We start from the raw sequence: 19907 nt of genomic DNA on the forward strand, positions 1-19907 counted from the left end.
GAGCTAACATGGGGTTAGTTCGTTAAATTACAATAAAGCCTCGTGCAGTTTGCAGCAAGCTCTCGAATCCGCCTGGTGATTGGGGTGACCGCGAACCTGGCCTGAGACCCCGGATACTTGAGTTTTCGGGGGTCTAACACTTTATGGACAAGTGCACAGCAATGACATGCAGAGCATAGCAACCACCTTGGGAGGGCCTATGGGCCATAATAACCAGTTGGCCAATAACACAGGGCAAACCCTCCAAGCCTGGAGGCACACCAATCCTGAGCCTGTGTGTACCCCTAGACACTCCCCTTATGTTGCCCTATAAGATCTCTATGCAGCTGCTTCGAACTGTCTTTCTTAGCCATCTGCCATGGTGGATGGATGAAAGACCGAGCTAACATGGGGTTAGCTCGTTAAACAACTTTAATAAAGCCTCATGCAGTTTGCATCAAGCTTTCGAATCCACCTGGTGATTGGGGTGACCAGGGTCCTGGGCTGAGATCCTGGAGTCCTGAGCTTTTTTTCCTTTTAATTTGCTTTATATATTAATTTATTTCTCATCATATTCCTCTGTAGTCTTTTTCTTCTAAAGTCACCTTCATCTTCCACCATATGTACATACATTCTTACCCCTAAAATTCAAATTTAATTCATTTCTGTTTGTGAGAGGCTTCACCAAAGGCACCCACCCTTCTCCTAGGCTTACCAAGGGTGTCCACCCTTCTCCTAGGCTTAACCAAAGGTGTCCACCCTTCTCCTAAGCTTAACTAGAGGCACCCATCCTTCTCCTAAATATTTATATCATTTCACATGCCTGGCAGATAATTCTGCCAACTGTCCTTGCCTGTGGACTTTACTATATGACTTTTTTCTTCATAATTGTATCATAATCCTGGTAGCGCTGTTCTCCTTGACATTCCCTCTAAAATCTCATTGCAATCAGATACACAAGTGAGTGTTCACTGATAATGAACTCTTCTGAGGACAGTTGGGGAGCATGAGAGCTGGAAACATCACCTGCAAAAGTCCATCCAGTGTCCATCCTGTGTCTAGGGCTAGACCACTTACTTTTCATTGTAAGTGAAACTGTATTGTTGTCTTAGCAAATGCTTGTTTGCCCATTGCTGACCACTCCCTATGCTCATGGCAGTGAGCAAATGAAGACCTTGTCTTACATCTCATTATCTAAGGTTCATCTATTTCAAAGGAAAGGACCTGCTGATAGAATTATAAAATGCCTGTTGTCTCTTTACTTATACAGCTCTCCTGATATTTTGAAGGGACCAGCTCCCCATTTTGGCAGCCATGACAGTAACAGGTGCTTGCCATAACCTTGCCTTGGTCACTTAGAGGTCAGACGCCTGCCTCGTGACAAGGAACCAATCAGAAGTTAGCTGGTGGTGCTATGCTTTACGACCCTGGGTGTACTTTACAGACAAGCGCACAGCAATGACACACACAGAGCATAGCAACCACCCTGGGAGGGCCTATGGGTCATAACAACCAGTTGGCCAATCAACACAGGGCAAGCCCTCCAAGCCTGGAGGCACACCAATCCTGAGCCTGTGCGTACCCCTAGACACTCCCCTTACACTGCCCTACAAGATCTCTCTCTGCAGCCGGTTTGAGCTGTCTTTTCTGAGCCATCCGCCATGGTGGGTGGGTGAAAAACCTGAGCTAACATGGGGTTAGCTCGTTAAAAAACAATAAAGCTTCATGCAGTTTGCAGCAGGCTCTCGAATCTGCCTGGTGATTGGGGTGACCTCAGTCGTGGCCTGGGACCCCGGATACCTGAGTTTTCTGGGGGTCTAACAATTTGATGTTCAACCAGCCTACAGTGTGCATTTTGTAAATATTCCAAAATCCCCCTTTTCTATCACATATCCTCCCCCAACCCCCAACCTATGTGTCTGGGCTTGATCCTATGGCCTGCAAAAATGGTTCTAACTAGGATTCAAATTGGACATGAATGAGTCCCCAAGGTGTCAGGAGCCAGGAAATTCCATTAAGGAATGTCTCAGTGTCTGAATCTCTGGTTTCAGTAAACAGGAGCTCAGGCCTACAATTGTATTGCAGATGTGAGCTAACCGGCTATTGAATAGCATGGCCTCAGTGGAGAATGTCCCCTAGTTTGCATCTCTACAGGACTAAGCATTTGAATAGGCCTGCACCTGGGTAGAGGGCTAGGTGTGTAAGTAACAAGTGAGGATAGACTTAGGGGCAAGGAAGCAGAGGGGTGGACTAGAGGGGAGAGAAATGGCTTCAGGGTTAGGGAAGTATGGTTAGGAAACAGCCAGGGAGATGCCAAATAAAAAAGAGATGCCAGTTTTGCAGCATGGAACTGAGAGCTCTCTAAAGATTACAAGATGCCTGTGTTTGGTCTTTATTGCCCTTGGATTGCTAGGAGTTTCCAAGTCCACACTCCCCCACTCAGGCCAAACCTCATGGCTACCATGGCTTGGGGCTGACACATGCCAGGCCACGATACCAAGGCCTCCAGATTGCCATCAGCCAAGCCAAAATTTTGGGTTCAGTCCTTCAAGGCCTTAAAGGCAAAGAAGCTAGCCAGGCTCACCTTAATTTCCAGCCTGAAGAACAGTAAGATGATAAAATGAGTGCCATTTTAAGACACTAATTCTGTATTCAGTGTCACCCAGTTTTTTTTAAAAAAAAAAATAGGCAGTAACTGATCAATGGAATGTGTCAGAAACACCCCTGTGGTGTCTGTAGATTTAAACCTATTTCAGATGCCATACTGAAGAAAGAGAAAGAGGATGAGGAGAAAAAAGAGGAGGGGAGGGGAGGAGAGGGGAAGGGAGGGGAGGGGAGGGGAGGGAGAAGAGGAGCAGAAGGAGGAGGTGGGTGTAAGGGCGTTGGACTGTTCCCTTCCTGAACAGAGCAGGGGATTACTATAGATTCAGAGGGGCACAGAGAAGAGCGTTTCCTAGGCAGCTTTGTGGTAAGACTCATATTCGTAGACATAATAACAGGAAATCATCTGTTTCAATAGTGGTGGGATTGTTGGTAATCCCAGAGACTCCAGTGTCAGCCAACTTCCAGCTAGAGGCAGCCACCATGTGGGGCTCCTGTTTATATCATGTGCAACCAGATGTGTCTGGTTGTCTAACCTATCTAGAAAATCTGAGCATAGATACATTTTTATTTTTTTTAATTTATACATTATATTTTGATCATGTCTTCCCTTTTCCTGACTCCTCAGAGATCCTCCTCACCTCCTGACCATTCCTACCCAATTTCATGTTCTTTCTCTTTCAAAAAAACAGAAATAAAAAAGTACTACAAAAACAAAAAATCAAACTCAAGAAGCAAAAGACTAAAAATGAAAATGGAATTTGTCTTGCATTAGCCAACTACTCCAAGGCATGGGGCCTATCCTAGTGTGTAGTTAATATGCTCAATGACACTCCAAACTCAGGGGATCCTTTGCAAGCAAGTGACAGGTAAGTATTTTAAACACATAGTTCAGGGACAGTGTTTAGTGCACCAGAAACAACAGGATCAGGCTTCGATGGTCTTCTTGCACACTCTTGCTGCCCATACCCTGCTCTCATGGCAACCTGACAAGTGGGTGCTGTCTGCTTTTTAGAGAATTTGAGTAGCCAGACTCTGTTCACCAACAGCACTTATAGCATTTTTATTCCTTCCTTTATATGGTGAAACTAAATAAACTTAAACCTCTGCCTTTCACAAAGTCATTTCCAAAGTTGTGTCCTGAAAAGAAATTCTTCAACAGCCACTGACCCAGGCTGAGCCTGTTGGAAGGGGACTGTCAGTACTGTAAGACTTAGACATGTCCCCCCAAATGCTGAACTTGCCAGGAAAGCATTTGGGAGAAGATGCCCTATGGAGAAGTGAGGATCCACCTACCACTAACCATATGTCAAACTGTAACAATGCAGCCTTTTCCAAGAGGTAAGCATTCTCAGAATTGTCACCTGTGAGCATATGGCCGTTGGGATAGAGGAAAAGACCTCACCGCTCTGTCAAATGTTAAATACCACTTGCTAAAAATACATACTGCTCATGTCAGCTTATAGTTTCTAGAAGAAGGCAGCAGTGTCTTTTTCCTATGCAGCTTTGTCACACTCTACAAAGTGAGCCACTATGTTCAGAAAAGTGCCTGACCCAGAAGTGGGTGGGGTCGGGGTGTCCAAAAGGATGAGCATGTTGTCTTAAAGCTTCAGTCCAGGTTATAGCCAATGTGATTAAGTATCACCATGAGTACACCTCACAAAGAAGGTAACTAAGTGAGCTGCAAACACAGAAGAAGAAAAAAGGCATTCAGCTTCACTGAACATCAGAAAGAGCAAATGGAAACCCTAGTGGCATCACTGGAGCTCACTGAACAAACTGAAATGAGAAAGACCACCTACTGTGCACAGGGAGAGTACGGACACTGACACACAACACCCGTGGAAGAAGTATGAATCAGCCTTGACCAAGCAAACTGCTTTTGTATGTAGCCTGACAATCCCACCTTCAGTTTACCCAAAAGAGATGGCTGTCCATGTTCACCAAAACACATGAAGAAGAGTTTATACCTATGTTAGCCACACTGTCGCCTGTGAGAGTAAGCACTCCATGTATATTCCCTAGACCATGACTCCCAGGACCAGCTATGCTGTAACACACTAGGCAATATCATGTGTAGAAAGTCCCAGATGATATCCAAGGACATTAATTAAGGGACATAAAACTGACCTTTACTGCTCTGCTGTATAGACAAACCACATAAGCATGGGATTTCATGTGTAACATGAAGGTCTAACCATTTCCTGACCTATGTCCAGTAAAGGAGAACTTAACTAAGATTACCCATCTTGGTACCCAGGATCAAACCCAGGGCAACAGGAATACTACTCAAGCATGCTAAGACATACCCTGACCTTTGCTTTTCATGGAACAAAATTAAAAATAAATAAGAAAAGAAACCTGGGCTCTAAGGATGGAGCTGGCTTTTACTCTTGGTTGTCAAAGCAGATGGCATACTAGTCAGATGGCTGAGCTGAGCAGACATGAAGGAATTTGCAGATAGAAAAGTCAGACAAAGCAGAAATGAAGAGCAAGCAGTTGACTGGCCAATTCTAAGTTACTTCCTCCTGTAGCCAAAGTAGGGGGGATTTCTGCCATGGTGTCTCAGGCTGATGGGTCCCCTTCCAGTCAGCTGTTGGAATCCTATTTGTGGGAACACTGGTGTACAGTGTTTGCCTTTATCTTCATCCTGACTTCAAGGAAGCAAGTAATGTTTTGACATGGTGACACTGAACCTTACCATGAGTGCTGCCATATTGGATTTTTCAGCTGGAGCTATTGCAGCAGAGACCAAGACTGGTGAAATTTGTTCAAATGGTTAATCAAGTGAGGTGGTTAGAGCAGTATCAATCACAGGGTCGATGATCCACCATGGAGGTGCCTATCAAGCCTTCCTTCCCTTCATATTTATACTCCTGGACTCAGGTATGTTCCAGGCAGACTCAGTCTAGGTGAATTCTATATGAGCATCTCAAGTCAATGGACCTAAGCATTCAGGAAAACTGTGAAAATCAAATCCACTGGCTTACAAATGCTGATGTTAACACCTGATGGAGGTAACTTCCTTTGGACTGCTATCATGGGCTGCTTAATAGCAGATATACAGTCTCAAAAATGAATTAGGTAACTCATCATGCTCAGAATACCCTAAGTTCACAAACCTCGATGGTGTCCTTATGCTACACCCCAGCCTGTGTGGTATAGTTGTGAACTCCTAGGCTATACACCAACACAGCATGTTATAGTACTGAAGAGTATCTAATACTGTGGCATAGTGATAGGCATATGAAAAGAAAAGACAGAGCAGAAAGATGTAGTAACATATGAAGAATGGCAGTACTGTGTTGAGATTTTGCAGGATGGAGCCTGCAGAACTATGTAATTCTGGCTGTGTCCAAGTGACAATGAATAGGAAGGTTCAGACTTGACTGCCCACTGCAGCTCAGTCAGAAACTTCTTCACTTAGGCATGCTAACTTTGAAAATGGAGTCCCTTTTTTTTGTAAGTAATAAATAAACTTTATTTCACTGCAACTTTTACTTTATAATTTGTACTTTCTTGTAGTTTTGGACTTTGTCTACTCACACAGCTTAACACACAAATGCATCTTATAGAACTATTATCTATCTATCCTTACATATTTCTTCCATAAGATATTTTTCTATCATTGATTTGTTTTATTTTTAAACATGTTTAAAAAAAACTAAGACACACATTAACCTCAGTTACATGGTACAAAAATGTGGATATCACTGTTTCCCTGCCTCAATTTCTCATCCCCTGGAAGGTCCCCAGGGGGTTATAAAAGGCATGAACTTGCCACCTGCTGTAATAACAAAATCTAGATCCTTCTTGAGGGACTTGCTTGAGGCTGTCCTGGGCAAAGGGTAGGCTTTCAGACCTTTGTCTCAGAGGCAGCTTGGGGTTGTTTCTTTGCCCTCCGTGGCTTTGCCCTCCTGCACCTGACCACCGCTCTGTCTCCAGGTCTCTCTGTGCAGGGTCCCTGTTCTCAGGGTTTCTAAGATGCTCACTGAGGTCAGCACATCCTCTGTTGAGCCTTCACTGAAGATATTCCTGGGGTTGCCCCTTCTTTGTAGTTACCTGACTCTCCAGCCTTTTCTCAGTTGTGGCCTTTCAGGTTCCACCAGTCCTTCATTAGCAATCCTTTGGAAGTATCTCTGAGCTCCTAAGGGCCACCCCATCCTTTATCCAGATCTGAAGGGTAAAGTCATTTCTATCTCAACCACAACCTTACGGAGTTTTGCAACCTCCCCATCAAATCCTTTAAGCCATTGATGAAGCTCTCCAGTGTCTTCAGATGTCAAGCATAAATTCCTTGAAGACATCATCATGCCAAGGCCAAACAAAATTCATCCTGCAGTCACAGAGGATGTATGCTCATTTAATGTCTGCTGTGCGGTAATAGCCTGTGCAAAGACTGTACTTTAGGGCTGTAACTCCTGAATCAAGAGGTGGTACTTGGAGGCAGGGATCACTCCTTTAATTGAGAAAAAATGCCATAAAAGGAGAGTTATGAGAGCATGACATTGGCAGTAAGCAAAGCCTAGAAAATGGCATCATTGGTAGCCAGTCCCCATTTCCCTGGCCCAACAATCCACGCATCTCAGAAAGCCCCAGGACATTAATGCTCCTAGAGCTCATACTGGCGGTATGAGCTAACTGAAATGTAGGAAGTCTTTTACTGTGCCAGGTCCCTAAGGGTTTCAATCTGTCACTGATTGAAACACCATTACTCAGCACATGGCTGAATGTATTTCTGAACACCTCTTTCTAATTGGGATCAGGATAATGTGCTTGTTAAGCAAGTACTATTTTGAATTCACTATAGTACATACATTATTAACCGAATGCATATCTGAACATTTGTTTACTCAGGCTCCTCATTTATTTTGAACTTGGCTACACAAGTGAAAGGTTGAAAAGTTAGTATACAAGAGACTAAACAATTGTAGAAAAGAAAAGTCATAAATATTTTCATATCTCCAGAGTCATGGCTGTTATTTCTGTAGCAAAAGGAATAAGAAACATCATATATGTATTTAACTGAAGTTTTGTGTGATATTCAGACTGGGGTGTTCATTTTCATTGTGTATCTGATGAAGGGAGTGAGTAGCCATGGAAAACAGCCAGACAATAGTGAATGTAAGCTAATGGTAATGACTTGGAGGCCTCAGCAAGGCTTGGTTGTTCACACTCCCCGTCTCTCTGAACATCCCTTTCCCTGCAAATGGAAGCCCCTGTCAGAAAGATCTCAAAGAAAAAATTTGTGTGTGTGTGGGGGGGGAGGCGGTGTCAGTGACTTTCCTAGGTTTTATGGCTTCATTTAAGAATAGAAATTTTACTTTTGTATGTGTGTGGTTCTGAAAGCTGAACTAGGGACAACATGTGTGCTAGATAAGGACTCTACCTCTGAGTGACATCCCAAGATCAAAATCTACATGTCTTTGATTTAGAGGAGGAAGGAAATGCAGAGACAATCAGAGACACTGTTTGTTTTGTTTTTCACTAACCTTCTTACTTTTTTTCTGCCCAAAAAGAACTAATCATGTCAATGGACCACATATGAGGTCATTTTATTCTTGGCCTTAGCACTACACAGTTGCCTTGAGAGCTTAGTAAGAAGCAAAAGTACACTGTGCTTAAGTCTCATTCCCCCAGCAAAGCATGTCTTCGATAGCTCTAGGTCTTCAGCCTTTCTACTGAGTGACAAAGCAGATTTTTTGCAGAATTTTTTATTTGAAATAGAAACAAGATTGTTTTACATGTCAATCCCAATTTCGTCTCCCTCCCACCCTCCACTGCCACCCCCACAACTAAGACCCTGTTCTATTCATATATTAAAATATCATGAGATTTTAACAACCTAGATGCCTCTCAATAGAAGAATGAATAAAGGAAATGCATTGTTTTTTACACAGTGAAGTATTACTCAGCCATTAAAAAAAATGAAATCATTAAATTTGTGGGTAAATGTATGGAACCAGAAAAAAATCATCCAAAGTGAGGTATCCCAGACCTAGACAGACAAATGCAGTATGGATTCACTTATAAGTGGATATTAGCTGTTAACCAAGCTGCAATCCATAGAACTACAGAGGTTAGGTAAGGGATTGAGAGGGAACAGACTGATATCATTAGGAAAGGGAAATAAAATAGATAGTTGCAAAGGAATAGGGCACTGAAACAGGAGTATCAAGTGGAAAAGAGGAGAGAAGAGAAAGGAAAAGTTTGAAGAAGAGAAAATATAGTGAGACATAGCTAAAATTAAAGGCTATTTAAAGGTAGTATTGAAAATAAATACCATGGAAGCTACCATGGAACATACAATGATGTCCTGCCCTCCCTCAAAATATGCTAGGGCAATGATGGCACAAAGCTTGTGGGAGTAACCAACCAATATCTGATTTGCCTTAAGGACCACTCTATGAGATGGAACCCATACCCAACACTACTTGTGTGACCAAGAACTGGAAACTAGATAGCCCAGAGTAAAACCAAACCAAGTACTATGGTTCTAAAACAAAAAGTGGCAATAAAAAGACATTATGCTATACTCATAGGCTAGTGCTTTGCTCAGCCATCCTCAGAGAAGCTTCCTCCTGCTATAGATGGAAAAAAAAAACACAAAGAAGGATAGCCAGACATTACACAAAGAGTGAGAGAACTTGGAACACTCAACCACAGATGGGAAGTCTCTATCAAATTTGTCTCCTCAGAGCTTGGGGAATCCCAGTGAAGAGGAGTCAGAAAGTGTATAAGAGAGGATGGAGGACACCAAGAAAACAAGGCCTTCTAAATTAAAATGATCAATGCTCGTGTGAATTCATAGAGATTGAGTCAGCGTCATAAGACCTGTATGGCTCTGCACCAACCAGGTCCTCAGGTCCTTTGAAGATATACTTGGGTTTGCAATTTATTGTTTTTTTTTTTTTGGTTTTTTTTTTTTATGGGATTCCTGAGTGTGAGAATAAGTGGGTCTCTGATCTTTGTGCCTTCTCTTCTGACTGTTGGCTTGTCTTTTACAAACCGGATGTTTATTTTATTTGTTATTATTCCTTAGAAACTGTCTCATTTTCTAATCAAAAACAGAAAGGGAGTGGATCCAGACAGAAGGGTGGTGGGGAGAAAATGGGAAGAGTAGACAGAGAAAAAAATAACCAGGATTTATTATGTGAGATAAAAAACATCTATTTTCAATAAAAGAAAAAATGAAAAAGAAATCCAAACCAGGATACCCTTTACTCTTCCAAGATCCCAGAACAAGTCAGTTAAAGCAAGAAAATTGAACAAAATTTTAAGGGGTTAATTAACTGCCTGGGGAAAATATTGGGTGACTTGGCATTTGGATGGAAGGTGTTGTGCTCACCTCCCTAAAGTTGGTGCTGCCTCATGGCTTCAGCCTGACCATGGGATTGGATTTGGCAAAACAATCATGGAAACTCCAGATTTTCAAAGGTCATTTTCCAGGTCACTAACCATGTGTTTCCTTACTTCACAAGCAAGATTCACTCTGTGATAGTCAAACATGCATGGTACTCAAAAACTTGGCCCCTTAATTTTGGGAAACTCTATGGTCATAGTGAGCAATCTGTGTGTCATGAGGGACAGAAATCTAACATACAAAGTAAGATGAAAATGATCACAGAGAAAGACGCCAGAATCCAGAATAAACTGTGTAAAGCATGCCTGAGGCCTCCCCTGCTGGGGTCACTTTGGCAGGAGTCAATAAATCGCCTTCGTTGTTGGAACTGGTTGATTCTTTTTTTATTTTTTTAACCTCTTATGAAAAGTCTTTGGCAGTGCACCTGAATAAATTGAGTGCATGAAGAAGTAAAAGCTGATGAAATTTGGGGCAGCAGCATGGAGGACTCAATATCTGAAAATAGTCTCCTTGGAGCAGAGTCCAGAAGACAATGCAGAAAACACCCAGTTCTGGAAGTGAGGAGATAATTGCCTAATCACTGTTCAGGCCCAGCACGCAGGAAGGATGATGCTTCATCCCAGCAGAGTTCTGGGGAAGAAGATTGTTCATTGTCCAAGTTAGAAAAAGCTGAAATCCCTCATGGATGTGTTATTGTTCTCTGTGATGACTCCATAATATTTTGTTAAATTGTTTGTACTTGAAAAGAAATAAATTTTTCTACCTATCTAGAGAGGATGATTTAGGATTGTAAGGAAATGAAGAGTTGTACTTTAATGAAATAAATACAAAATGTGTTTATTCATAAACAATTCAGGTGGGACAGAAGCTTGCATCAGACTATTTTATTTTCATTGTGTGTGTGTGTGTGTGTGTGTGTGTGTGTGTGTGTGTGTGTGTGCGCGCTTGCGTGCATTTGCCATGGTGTTTCTGTAGAGGTCAGAGGACAACTTAGGGGAATTCCTTTGTACCATGTGAGTTAGGTCATGAGGCTCGGTGGCACCACCTTAATCTGCTGGGCCATCTGGCCAGCCCCTTTCCTGCCATTTTTAAGTACTAAAGTCTGGATGTCTGGATAAAGTGACACAGTGTAAGTAGCTGCCACATGCTACTGAACAGAAGCCCCACTCCCACTCCCACTCCCACTCCTACCCATACCTAGCCACTTTTGAGGTGTCCATTTAAAGCCAAAACCAAAACAATTTTTGTTGGATCAGAGCTAGGATCAATTCCTGGCCTGATCCTTTGCTCTTTATCTCTTCCCTTAACTGTAGTTGGCACCATTACAATTCATTTGCTTGCAGGCTCTTTTATTCCATGGTGAGAAGCCTCTTGATTTGTATATTAAAATTGCAACTACTTGCTGGTTGCTTTTAATTTGCTATTCCATACCAAATTATCCATTTCGTCCTGTGTGGATTCCTGTGTAAGACTGCAGCTTCACCAGCTGGCCTTGGGAGTCATGCCTATAATCCCTGAGCTGGAAGCTGAGAGGAGGGTCAGGAGTATAAAGCATCCTGGCTTATTCTTGGTCAAACTGATACAATCTGAAGTCATCTGAGAAGAGGGAACCTAAACTGAGAAATGTTTTTACCAGATTGGCCGGTGGGCAAGCCTGTGGGGCATTTTCTCGTTAATGATTGATGTGGGAGGGCCCAATCCATTGAAATTGGTACCACCCTCATGTAAGTGTTCCTGAGTTGCATAAAAGGCAGGCTGAGCAAGCTATGAGGAGCAAACTAGTAAACAGTGTTCCTCATGAGCTCTGCTTCAGTTCCTAACTCTGGGTTCTTGCCTTGAGCTCCTGCCCTGACTTCCTTCAGTAACGAGCTGTGATGTGGAACTATAAGCTAAAATACCCTGCCCCCTCAGGAAGATGCTTTTGGTTACCCTGCTCTATCCCTGCAAGAGAAACCATAAGATCACCATTGACTACAGAGGGAATTCAAGTCCATCCTGAACAACATGGGATTCCATCTCAGAACAACAAAACAAAAAGGTAACTTTCCTAGGATCACCAGAACAAAACACCACAGACTGAATGGCTTATTCAATACAAATTTATTTTCCCACAATTCCAAGTTCTGAACATCTAAGATCAAGATGCTGACAGGCCTAAATCCTCTGAGGCTTTTCTGTGCTTTTGTTGCACTTGGCAAATATCAATGTGTTCCTTTGCCTTTTGTATGAAGTGTGCCAAATTCCTTCTTGTAAGGACGCCTGTCAGAAAAGACTGAGATCCCACTAAGGAACTCACTGTAAGTCAGTCATTTTCATAAAAGCCTTCTCCAAACAGAGATACATCGTGTCAGAGTGGGAATCGAGGTTTCAACATGTTGGTTGGGAGATGTGATTCAGCTCCTAAAACTAGTGGTTACCTAAAAACCATCAGTGACCATTGGAGAAAATCAAGAAAGCACCAGTAACAGCTTGAAGAATCAGGAAAACCCAATGACAAAACAAAGCACACTGAGAAAATGTGCTTACCAATCCTAGGCAAAAGAGCAACGCTGGAGGTACCACAACACACAATCTCAAATTATACTACAGAGGCAGAGTGACAACGACTGTGTGGTGCTTGCACAAAAATCAGACATGTAGACCAATAGAACAAAACAGAAGACCCAGAAATCAACCCACACAGCTACAGACTCCAGTCACTTACAGTCTCCAGTCACGTGCAGTGACTTTTGATGAAGGTTCAACAATATATGCTGAAAGAAAGACAGTATCTTTAGCTAATGGTGCTGGGGAAACTGAATTCACATGTAGAAAAATGAAACCAGATTCTATCATTCACCCTGCACAAAAATCATCTCAAAATTGATCAAATACTTTGACATAAGCCCTAAAATGCTGAGATTGCTACAGAAAAGCATAAGCCAAGTGCATTGAGCTATAGTCATAGGCAAGGGCTTTCTTAAAAGGACTAACATCGCATAGGAAATAACCATAAGATGGTCAATATCAATGGGATTGTATTAAATGAAAAAGCATCTGCACAGCAAAGGATATTAGAGAGAAAAGAGACCACCTACAGGATAAAGAAAATCTTTATCAACTATACATGTGACATATTAAAACAAAACTTCAAATATCAGACAGCAAAACACTATTATCATCCAGTCAATATGTGGATAGCTGAATTGAACTCACAGTTCTCAAAACAAGAAATATATAGCTAGTAGACATTTGAAAAAAAGGTCAATATCAAAGCAATGAGCATGGTTATCATAAAAAAGAAAGCCCCAAACACTGTCAAGGATATGAGGACAAGGGACCCTTATACACTGCAACTACAAGTATGAACCAGTGCAGCACTATTAAATCAATGTAGAACTGACTCAGAATACTAAAGCCAGAATGACCATGTGACCCAGCTATATTATTCCTGAGTAGATAACGTAGAATAATCTAACACAACACACCGCAGAGATATTTACACACATGCAGCTTGCTGAACCTCTTATAATAGCCAGTATATGGAATAAGCTTAATTGTCCATCAAACTACAGCTGGGTAAATATAGATATTATAATTATATATAATTTAATATTATATATTATATATAATAACATCTTGTTCAGACTCAAAGAAGAATTAAAATTGTGTCATTTTTAGGGAAATAGATGGAACTGTAGGTCATCCTGTTAAGTGAAATAAGTCAGACATAAAGGAACAAATATCTCATGGTTTTTTCTCTTATATACAGAATCTATATTTATATAGAAACATGTATACAGATATACATACATGTATATCTATACATACATAGCATGAAAACAGAAAGGTGACTATGGAGGTAGAAGGAGGACTAGAGGGATGAGACTATAAGTGTGGTGAAGAGAGACAATATTGACTATCTCTATCATCTGTAAAATCTAAATTTTAATATGTGTATTACATGAAAACAGAAAAAGGGCTGTTTTGAAAGAAGAAGGACCAGTGAGGATGGAAGAGACAAGGAAAGATAGTGGTGAGTGAATATGCATAAGATTCAGTGTTACTGGAATTCATGAAAATGTCATAATGAAGCCCGTTGCTGTATATACCAAGTTTAACCCATTGCTTTTTATATTAAGTTTTTCAAGACACCATAAAAATATCTATGAAATGTAGGAAAAGAAAAGATGTACTGCACCTGCACAGCACAAGAGCTAGAAATGCTGGGAAACTCTAGAATGAGTCACCATTGTTGTAGTGGGCCAATTTTTGAGGGAAGTTGGTTTTGTTTGGGGGGTTTGTAGTGATATATTATTTATGATTTATTAAAGCTTGCCTGGGGATTCAGAAAGCAAAGTCAACCATAAGCCATAGAAGCCAGGCACACACCTTTAATCCCGGCACCCAGCAGCCAGAAGCTAGGAGGTGGTGGTACACACCTTTAATCCTAGGACTCAGGATTAAGAGATAGATGGATCTCTGTGAGTCCAAGGCCACCAAGATTACACAAAAGTGAATCAGTCTAAAAGAGAATTATAGCTCATACCTTTAGTCCCAACATTAGAGAAGTATATAAAACAGAAGCAAGGTCTCAGTAGAGAGATTCCTTCTCCATCCACACTGAGGAGAGGCAGTAATTGGATATTTGGTGAAGAGCTTGTTAGTGGCTCATCCCTTTCAGCCTGAACTAGAAGGGAGAGCTACTGGGTGGCTGCTTTGCTTTTTCTGATATTCAGCTGGAAGTTTGAACCCCAATATCAGTCTCTGCATTCATTTATTTTTCATGTTATAGACTTTCCCCCCAGTGACAGATGAAATAGGTATTGTATAATCATGGACACCAGTGCAGGTCATTCACCTATTCCATATTAGCCTCAAGTCAACTGGACATCCTCTGTAATACCAGAGGTAGGGTGCAGAGACTGTGCCTGTCTGCCAATTCCCTGCTCATGCTGGATAAACTTTGTCAATTGACCCAACCAGGTGCCTGGAAGATAGAAGGAGAGGGTGAAGGACTTAATTAATTTGCTTCTTGGACCTGCCAGAACTGGTCAATGAACAGAAGAAAATTGTGTCTCCAGTCTCTAAATGCTTGTGACAGTTTCAGAACCATCCACTCAGCATGCCTCTACAGAAAGTTGGCCACCATGCCCAATGATGGAGTACCAGACTGGACCAAGCTTCCTAGCCTACGTTCTCTTATTCCATACTGAGGTGCTACATATGTTAAGTCTCAAAAGCAGGGATGAAAGGTTGGAGTACCAATTTAACACATCAAAGTCAACCTGGCCACCAGGTTCTCTCAGCATCCCTCAGTCCCTACCTGTTATAGGGTCCTCCTGGCTGGCATACCCCACCCTGTACCCTGAACCCTCCAGCCCAGGGGGCTGGGATTCTCTTTCCTATATAATCCAACCATTTTGGTTACCCACTCATTTTGAACCTTTGGGCCTCCTGGCTGCTGTACTTGGCCCACCTCTCTCTCCTTTCCCTTTCTCTTCCCATTTCCCCACATGGCCCAGCTTAGTCTGGTCTTGTCCACTCTTGACTCTCCCAGATGTCCCTGTCTGGCTTCACTCTCTTACGTATCTATAATAAAATTCCTCCTCTGCCATACCTAGGAACAATGGTGTCCTTTTTCTCCTTTCTACTTCTTTTTTTCCATATTAATGTTTATCATTTGCAGGTCATCTCAGCATCTTTTTTTTTTTCTACGTTTGGCCTGACAACAACTCTTGGTGGCCTCTATTCAACTGTCTCATTTTTAAATGCCTAGCACAGTTGATGTTTACCCAGATGGATGGACCCTCAAATGCAGTGCCCTAAAATAGATTAAACACAACATCTCAATGAAATGTAAGAGCCTGTAAGTGTTCTGGGTACCTTTGATTAAGGATTTCTACCTCTTCTTGTAGATACTTCAATTATCCATTTCTGTAGTTTTGAGCTTTAGAGTAGATTTTTTTCTGGGTATTCTTTATGGTTTCAAAGTAACACATTATCTGTGTGTCTTCTAATACCTTGGTTCCTGTAGGCAGATTTTTCTTTTTGGGCTACCAGCTCACAAAAAATGGCATGGTGATTTATTATTAATTATAAAAGTTTGGCTGATAGCTTAGGCTTGTAACTTAAATTAACCCATTTCTATTAATCTATGTGTTGCCCCGACGCTTATGTACTTCACCTATGTACTGTCCATCCTTCTTTCCTGCTTCCTCTGCATCTGGCTGGTGACTCCACCATTCCCCGCCCCCCCCAGATTCTTCTCTGCTCCCATATCCTGCCTAGCTATTGTCCATTCAGCTTTTTATTAAACCAACTGAGTAATACATCTTCACAGAGTACAAAAAAGCTATTCCACAACACATTCCAGAAAGCCTTATCTGTAAAGGAATCATAAGCAAAGGAATATGCACACACGTCTTCTAACTGTGAAATGCGCCTGAGTTTTACAGCTTTCTAGTAAAGAGAAGTCTTGATAGTAGTAGAAGGATAACTTTTAAAATCAATATGAACTGTCTTTAGCAAAGGTTGATGAGGAGGAGAGAGTTCCCAGACTTTAATTTTCTTTCACAAACAGGTGAGTTCTGGAAATTGTTTTCCAGAAATCTCTGTACTTCACCTCTAGTAGCATCTTTCCCTGGTCTATGTCAGCTGGTTCATACTCTGACCTCTCTAGGTCTCACTGTTAACTCACGGCAACCAGTTCATAATCTGATGTCTCCAGGTCTCCAGGACTTTGTCGGCTAAGAAAATTTACCACTCTGAATGTCTGAATTTCTGTGACCATGGGCCACCTGGTTTATATTCTAACTTCTTTGTGACTGTCAGTCACCAACTCACTCCTCTGGTTCCCACAGACCTCTGTGACCTTAGGTCAGCTGGCCTATCTTTTCCTCCCTCCTCTCGTAAGCTCCATGTTTTAAATGCTCTATAGTATATCTGGATTTGGAGTCTTCCATACTAATTGTAGTCATACAATTTTCTTTTATTATAACATTCTGTCTAGAATATTGTTTAATTGCTTGGCTAGTCTTAGAAGTCACAGTTATTTTTTTACAATGATTCTTTTTTTTTAACTTTTTAAAATTTAAATTAGTAACAAGTTAGTTTTACATGTAAATCCCTATTCCCTCTCCGTCCCCTCCCCCCGCCCACAAACACCCTACCTATCCAATACCATTTCTGCTCCACAGGGAGAGTGAGGCCTTCCATGGGAAGGTCTTCAGAGTCTGTCATATCCTTTGGGATAGGGCCTAGGACCTACCCTTGTGTGTCTAGGCCGAGGGACTATCCTTTTATGTGAAATGGGATTCCAAAATCTATTCCTACACTAGGGATAAGTACTGATCTACTACAAGAGGCCCCATAGATTTCTGAGGCCTCCTCACTGACACCCACATTTATGGAGTCTGGATCAGTCCTATGCTGGTTTCCCAGTGATCAGTCTGGGGGCCAAGAGCTCCCTCTTGTTCAGGTCTGCTGTTTCTGTGGGTTTCACCAGCCTGGTCTGGACCGCTTTGCTCATCACTCCTTCTTCTCTGCAACTGGATTCTAGTTCGGTTCAGTTTTTAGCTGTGGGTATCTGCTTCTACTTTCATCAGCTGCTGGATGAAAGCTCTAGGATGGTATATAAGTTAGTCATCAATCTTGTTATCAGGGGAAGGCATTTAAGGTAGCCTCTCCACTGTTGCTTAGATGGTTAGTTGGTGTTATCCTTATAGATCTCTGGACATTCCCCAATGCCTGATTTCACTTTAAACCTATACTGGCTCCCTCTTTGATGGTTTCTCTTATTTTGTTCTCCTCTATTCTTCCTCCTACACAACCTTCCCTTCCCTTATGTCCTCTTAACCCCTTCTCTTCTCCCCTTCTCATTCTCTTATCTCCCTCTCCCCTCCCCCTATGCTCCCAATTTGCTCAGAAGATTTTGGAAGCAACCCAGATGTCCCTCAACTGAAAAATGGATGGAGAAAATGTGGTACGTTTACACAGTGGAGTACTATTCAGTGGAAAAAAACAATGGAATCTTGAAATTCGCAGGCAAATGGATGGAACTAGAAGAAACCATTCTGAGTGAGGCAACCCAGTCACAAAAAGACAAACATGGTATGCACTCACACATATATGGATTTTACATATATGGATAGAGCAAAGGATTACTTGCCTATAATCCACAGCACCAGAGAAGCTAGGCAACAAGGAGGACTCTAAAAGGGACATACAATTTTCAATTAACTTTTAGATTTCTGTCTTTATTTTTAAACATAATTCAGCTTGTTATTATGTTATTCAGCCTCTTCAAGTCTTCCAAGTTTGGAAATACTGGCTGGGAAATCCCTTTGCATTCTTAATTCAGCTCTATTCTCCTATGTAAATTCCACATTTTATGACAGAGAAATATCTGCTTAAACAGACTTGTCATTAACTGTACATATCAGGCACCAATAAGGAACTGAGCCAAATGAGCATCCACATCTGTTTCCTCTAGAATTAGTTTTCCAGTCCCTCTCACAAAGTATAAGGCCCTCAAGTGACTACATTTATTCCACCAAGAAACTAGCTATCAAAAAACCAAATAATCAAATTTTAAAACAGGGTACAGTTAATTTTCAAAAGGCTGAGAAAGGTGAGGAAATTTCATCATCCTTAAATATAAAGAAAATAAAAATAAACTATTTAGAGATTCCTTCTTACATCTGTCAGAATGGCTAAGGTCAGTAACATAAGCTATGGTTCATACTGGCAAGGGCACAGAGCAAGGGGCCCACTCCTCCATGTCTGGTGAGAGCACAAACTTGTACAGCCACTTTGGAAATCAATATGGGGTTCCTCAGATAGTTGATTATCAATCTGCCTCAAGATCCAGTATACTACTCTTGGGCATATACCCAAAGGATGCTCCATCCTACCACAAGGACATTTGCTCAACCATGTTCATTGTGGCTCTATTCATAATAGCCAGAACCTGGAAATAAGCTAGATGTCCTTCAACAAAAGAATGGATAAAGAAAATGTGGCACATTTACAAAATGGAGTATTACTCATCTGTTAAAAATGACCTCATGAAATTTTCAGGATGGAACTAGAAAAATTCTGAGTGAAGTAACCAGACCCACAAAGACAAATATGGTGTGTATTTGTTTATATGTGACTATTAGTCATAAAGTAAAGGATAAACAAGCTACAATTCATAGACCCAGAGAGGTTATGTATAGAGAAAAGGTCTGGAGGAACACATGGATCTCCCTGGGAGGGGGAAATAGAATTGATTTTATGGGTAGACTGAGTGCTGGTAGGGACAAGAATGGGAGGACCAGGTGATGAGGGGAGGTGTCAATAGGGTTGATTTAAAGTAGAGCGGAATGATTGTTTCTCATATACTGTATGAGAAGAGAATCTATTTTCAATAAAAGGAAAAAAATACTTGAAAGGAAAAAAAAGAAATTATCTGAATTTTTAGTATTTCCTAAGATTTTCTTTGATACCTATATTGTAATAGTTTTGGAGAAGGTTCCATATGCTTCTGAGAATAGTGTGTGATCCCTATCAGCTGAGTGGAATATCCAGTACATATCTCTTGAGTCATTTTGATCTATAGTATAATTTAGCTCTGAAGCATCTTCACTGAATTTCATTTGGAAAGCCTACCCAAACATGAGCGTATAGTATTGAAATCTAGTGAGGGGCCAAGAAGGCCTTGAGTGAATGTGCAATGAATGGATGAAATCTTGACTGCATGTGCTGCTATGAGAACCAACCTTCAGCAGTTCAGGAATTGAACGGAGCCACAGAGTCGGTGAACTAATCACTCAATTTGACTTTTCAATCTGAGGGAGTAAAAATCAGCTCTCTGGGGCCAGTGAAAAGAGGAACACACACACACACACACACACACACACACACACACACACACACACACACACACACACCCCTACCTACCTACCTTTAGGGTCTTTCTATCATTTCGCTCTCTCATCTC

Source organism: Cricetulus griseus, assembly GCF_003668045.3.
Source record: "Cricetulus griseus strain 17A/GY chromosome 1 unlocalized genomic scaffold, alternate assembly CriGri-PICRH-1.0 chr1_1, whole genome shotgun sequence".
Taxonomy (NCBI): domain Eukaryota; kingdom Metazoa; phylum Chordata; class Mammalia; order Rodentia; family Cricetidae; genus Cricetulus; species Cricetulus griseus.